The 6,328-nt window shown below is 35.5% G+C and overlaps 1 non-coding gene across 1 annotated transcript; it reads left to right on the top strand.

Annotated features, from left to right (window-relative positions):
• Positions 1–3,088: 3,088 nt before the first annotated feature.
• On the top strand, positions 3,089–3,161 carry trnar-ucg. Its single transcript has one exon. It is a non-coding gene; the product is annotated as a tRNA-Arg (tRNA).
• The last annotated feature ends 3,167 nt before the right edge of the window (positions 3,162–6,328 follow it).

Raw genomic sequence — 6,328 nt, 5'->3', positions numbered from 1 at the left:
CTGCAGTGAATGGGTGCCGTCAGAATGAGAGTCCAAACAACTGATAAAGAAAACATCACAATAATCCACAAGTAATCCACATGACTCCAGTCCAGTCTCTTCCAGTCCAATTATCCATAATCCAAATCTTCAGTGAAAAAAATTCATCCCATATTGTCCTCTCACATCAAAATCCACAGATAAATCAAGTGGATTACATGTGGATTAATTTGTTGTTTTTATCAGCTGTTTGAACCGTTCATTTTGACGGGACCCATTTACTGCAGAGGATCCATTGGTGAGCAACTGATGTAATAAATTTCTCCAAATATATTTTGAATGAAAAAACAACTCATCAACATCTTGGGTGGCCTGAGGACTTTTTAGCACATTTTCATTTTTAGTTAATCTATTCCTTTAATATACTGACTAATATACTGATACTGCTAATTAGCTGTGCTTTCTAAGTCAGAAATCAGCTTAAGTGAACCTGAAGCTCTAATTTAAAATATTAAACTTAATCTCACACCAATTTTGGATATGAATTATACCTCAAATCATGTGACTTTTTAATGAAAGGTGTGCTATTAATATTCTGTGTGATCGTACTCACACTTTTGTTTTGAGTCAGTAAGAAACACCTAGCATCATCAGAGAATCCAGCTAGAACACTATAGTAACAATTTAGCAACAACATTGGCACTAAGAGTAATTCCCAGAAACACTTTGCATCCACCATTCAAAATTTATTCAGAAATTATACCAATCCAGTTGCTTTCTGAGCAGATAGCCTAACTGATAAAGTTTCATAGTGTGACTTTTATTCAAGGGAATAATTCTGCTAATTTGTAGGAATGTTTTATTTCAGCTAACAGATAACCTAATGGATTTAAAACTAACCAAGTCTTTCACTTTTCAAAGATCCTGCAAATGATCCATAGGTAGCAAACTGACCCAGCATCAACAGACTCAACCATCCCAAAGGTCTTGGCGAGTGGCAGCTTGGCATCACCCTCTGTCCATATAAGATGACAGAGGCAACTCTACAGCCAGGGGAAATTATGCAAATGTTATATTCCCATAAGTGAAACTTGTCATATCTGAATGTCAATGCTGATGTATTACCTACTGGAGAATTGTAACATCATCATGCAATGAATCCAGATGGTACATTTCAATGCTGTTTAATGAATTTTCATGGCTTTATTTGGACTATTGATTATTTAAATCCCAATTTCTGGCATCCTAAATCCTGCAGTGATATTTTATATGATTCACTCTCACTTTAGCTGAGAGGCAATATGATTGGCATACATTAGAATGACAGCTGCTTTTTTTACATTCAAGGTCTAGCTATATAAAATCATTCAATCTGTCCCTTTAATAAGCAGAATCAACATCCAAGAATCAGCATCCTAGATAGTATCTATATTTTTGCAATGTGCATTCAATTACAATCCTTCAGATTTGTCTGGCTCACATTCATGGTAATAAATAAATGATCTGTCCCAAAGCAAACTCTATAAAGGAGACCGTGCTGTTTAATGCTAATAATAAGTCAGGCTCTGTTAAAATTCTACTGTCAGGCTCACATAGATTACACAAATGCAGAGAACTCTGCGTGACTAAAAAAAAAAAAATTCCTTTGCAGTTATGCTGGAGGCGGTTGTGTACATGAATCTAATTTCTAGTAATACAATGCAGTAATGGCATTTACATCTGTTCATTTAGTACAGCATTTATCCAGAGTGATTTGTAAACAAGTAAGCTACTGCTACAACAGTCTCATATAGCCAGACCATCAGACTGAAGGTCTGGAATCTATGGCAGCTTTCATTGGCCAAGGCCCACCCATGAGGCCAAATGTCCCATGTCAAACAACCAATCACAGTTCATTTCATTCAGCGACACATTTTGGGGCGTGGAAATGTCGCCACAATAACAGACCGGTGTGTTAAACTCTCAGACATATTTGAAAGATTCTATGCTGCGAACTTTATATATTTCACATACTTTTGAAAATCCAGCATTTAGTTGATCCTGATAAGCGCTCGTCGTCACAGTTGTAAACACTAGGCTTTCTTCTTTCATGAGGGGGTTTGGCGCCACGGTTTCTTTGTTTCCAGGTGAAACGTTAAAGAACGCGACACACACGTCTCACGGAAATCCTGTGTAATTCAACCAATCCGATGACGACTTCGACATCCCTGAAGTGTTTTCACTTTTGTGTGCCATATGCACCAGACGTTTAGCCAACAGTCCATGGGCGTGAAGTCTGAGGCTGAGACTACTGCTACAATGCAAGGGATAATATGTTTGATAACCAAGGTCTTATGGTGTGCCTATTTTCATAGATCACTTACCAAGTAATAGGACATCTTTATGGGTTGCGTTGCTGCAATTAACATTAACCTTCGACCCCGGCAGGACCCGAACCTGCAATGTTCTGATCCGAAATCAGATGCCTTATCCATTAGGTCACGAGGTCTCTGTGAATGACAAAGCATCACAAAGATGGTGTTGTCACGTGATAGCCTACATTTTTTTTCCCCTGCGCTAATTCTTTTACAAAAATACACTGGAAATTTTTTTTATTGAAATATCAGATGACATTCTGTTTTTTTTATTTTTTTTTTGCGTTTTCAGTGGTTCCATTTAAGTTTGTTGCAAGATTCAGCTCAAACACATAGTAGCCTATTATAACTTAAATATAACCTTATCATTAAACAAGAGGGAAATTTATTTCAAATTGTATTATTTTAGGCACGTTTGTACGTTTAATAAAAATATTCATCATTACCTCATGAATAAAATACTCTGTACAAATGCTGAATTGTCAAACAAATGGCCAAAAAGAGATGGTTCTTGATTCGATGATGAGTCGGTGACATAAAAGCCGCTCTAGGGTGCTTTTCCAAAAAGCAACTGTCGCAAGTTATGTCGTTACCTATAGAGTTCAGCGTATTGCAATCATAGATAGCTAATGACGCTTTTGGGAAGATCATCCCTAATTGATTTCTGGACAAATCGTTTATCCCAGTTTAAAAAGATTTGACTCTACTAACGATTCGTTGATGATTCAAGCGATGGACGTTACTAGCTCATCACTGGCCTTGTGGCCTAATGGATAAGGTGTCTGACTTCGGATCAGAAGATTGCAGGTTCGAGTCCTGCCGGGGTCGCAATTTTAAGGGGATTAGTTGAACCATTCATCCACACCCACCCATTCTCATTAGGAGAGTTCCACTTCAAAGTGAATATTCGTACTCTGCTCACTATTCGTCTATCCCTTTCCCTACATCCTATTTCCCTGTCAGTAAGCTATCTATTTCTCCTACTATTCAAAAGGTAGCACTTGAGAAAGAAACACCTTTCATCATGACAGCTACCAGCAGATTGTCTTGAGTGTTTTTTCCCCCAAACCTCTATGCACTGTCAAGTGAGTATTAACCCATTAATGTAACCTGCAAGTGTGCTACAATTTTGTGGACATGAATACTGATAAATAATATATACATTTTTATAACAAATTTTGCATTTTATTACATTAATTTCCCAATTAGTTGATAGTTAATTAACAAACTGTGGGATTTCTTGGCTTGCTTGCTTGGTAACTCTCTGTATCGCACGTTTCAGTAATCCAGTACAGTTGTTGGTTTTGGAGGTGTATTTGTGATGGTCTAAATGAACAAAACCATATCTAAATACATAATACATCTATTCCTGTGATATCACTACATTTGCACTGATCCTGTGTTGACGACTGTTGACTTATTTTTTTATTATTATTATTTTTTTTATTGGTGGCCTGTGTCCTTGGAAATTTGTGGTTTAGTTAATTTCTTCTTTAACTTCTTCAGAGTCTAAATGTCCAGTGTACAAGTATTGTGACATTCACATGCAATTTGTGCACAATTGTGTCTAGCTTTATGTAACAACGGAGCGGTTTGTTGTTGAAGACTTTGAGAACCATTCAGGATTTACATGACATTTACCAGATTTAATTTTTGTATATAATTTATTGCACAAACATTAATAACATATCTTCTCTTTGTTGATGTTCAGAACAACATCGACCTTGGACTCCACCATAGATCTAAACAGCATCTACCATAAATATCCTTGTCTCCTCAAATAAATAACCACTAATTGATGTCGTGGTGCAATATATTTCTAATCAATTTAATGCCTCTCTTTAAAGTAGAAAAACACCAACTCAGCACTTAAGTGAACATTAGACTTACCAAAACACATTAGAGAGGGGAAGATTAACTTACTACAAATATATTTCACCTAGCGTAACCTAATAGACCTTCAGACTTACTGATGCAGTCAAAAGCATGCAAAACACTCACATTAATGGGTTTGATCAGGTTGAAAAATGCTGATAAGGGCTGTTTTGGTTACTGGAAACCATTTGTCTCTAGAAAAAATTTGAGAGCTATCATTAGTGGTGAAAATGTGACTCATAATTGTATTAAACAAGATGCCCTCCATATAAAGGCTTCCAATTTTGTGTACGACAAAGGGCTTATGTGAGATCCTCAGATTTGTCTCTGTTTCTGGCCTGGATAGATTAATTGCTCTGTTAGGTGTTTTTATGGCCTCTGGTGGTAAACTGGACCCCAGAAAAGAGATGTTCTGAAAAGAAAAATTCAGCAATACTGCGTTTTTTCTTTTTAAAGATTTTATGAGACAGTTGTGGTTAGTAGAACAATTAAGCAGTCTAAGGTTTACAATAGAGAATGCAGATTTCCTACACCATAAAAGTTGCTACAGATTGTAATTTTGGTTGTATTACTGTTATTTGTCTTCAGTAGCTTATTTTTTGTCCATTACAGTAGTTTAGAAAAGTTCGGCCTTGGAAAAAACTGTTATTACTAAGGGTGTTCAGGGAAAATGGCTAAAAAGTTTTGTACTTAATCTATCACTGTTACAATCGGCCGGTTATAGGGATTCGTGTTATGGACATGAGTGATACATAAATGGACATGTTGATTAATTGTGTGGGTTGTTGAGAAGAGGTGTGATATTACTTTCAAGTGGCCTGAATTTCACCTCATATGGAAAAAAAGACTTGAATTGAAGGAAGAGACATATCTAGCCCTCATTCTGACCCTCAGAGGATTTTCTTTTTCCTGAAAATGTTATCACATTGGGCAAAAACCTACTGCTCACAACAACTTATTTTGTTCAATCTTTTTATCAGCTTGTTTTCTTTTTGTAAGTGATTGATCATAGGCTTCTCTGAAAAAATTGATTGAATACAACATTTGGTGATAACAGCATAATGAGAAAGTAATAGTATGATACTGGAGCAATTTCCATTGCCACCAGTTTAAAAATGTCAATATAGCAAGAAAAGTACTTTTATTGTGTATCATTTTATTGTATATTTACATATTACAGATATATCACAAAAACCTTTGGGTCCTTCAGTGTGAACTCAACCAAAGGTCTTTGTCTAAAAAAATGATTTTGAAATCATTTTGAAAAATGACATCCAAATGGCTCAATTTGCACATTTTTGAATTCTACCCATTTTCAATTGACAAAATATTTTGCCCTTTCTCACTATTTATGATTGTCTTTCTTCTGAGAAAAAATATATAAATAAAAATTAACAGAATACAAAATTTTAGCTGAGTAAGTTTCTGAAATATGGTTGATTTGACACAGAATGACCCTTTTGTAATTTAACTGACATTTAGCTAAATGTGTTAGTGATGTCAAATTATAATTTGTGTTGCACAAAACAATCCTCAACAGATTGAGTATACTGACATTTACATGTACATTTAATCATTTACTGTTCACTGCACTGTGTTATTCTTCTTATTTATTTTTATTGGCTGATGATGTCTTGAACATTTATGGGAAATACCTTACTTTTGCATTAAAAAATTAAGGTGGATAATTCACACACTGTCTGTGGTTCATTTTGTCTTTGGCGTTAAATCAGCACACACAGCTTCAAAAAAACAAACAAACAAACAAAAAATAAAATTCTGCATCTGATAAAGTCTAAAATCATTAAGATTGTGTCATTCTGGGGTATCGAGGTGTGAATGACTCAGTCCCTGAAAATGTTCGCTGTACTTTTGTAGTCTACCATTTATCTTCCTCAAGACTTTGGGATGAGCAAACAGTTTATACTGTCATCTTACTGTACTGTCATCTATCATCTCAAGTCTTAACGTTGCAGACCAGCACAAACTCAACCTTCACTGTCTCTTACATAATGACATGGCCATGAGTTTTCTTGCTGGAAAGGCTTTTGATAAATGAAAGCCCCAGTGAAAGTAAAAAATTTTTAAGTCTTTTTAAATAATTATTTCATCACGATGCA

The sequence above is a fragment of the Cyprinus carpio genome, chromosome B7, assembly GCF_018340385.1.
Source record: "Cyprinus carpio isolate SPL01 chromosome B7, ASM1834038v1, whole genome shotgun sequence".
In the NCBI taxonomy this organism is placed as follows: Eukaryota; Metazoa; Chordata; class Actinopteri; order Cypriniformes; family Cyprinidae; genus Cyprinus; species Cyprinus carpio.
The sequence above is the reverse complement of the archived record's forward strand: the minus strand, read 5'-3'. Positions and strand labels throughout refer to the sequence as shown.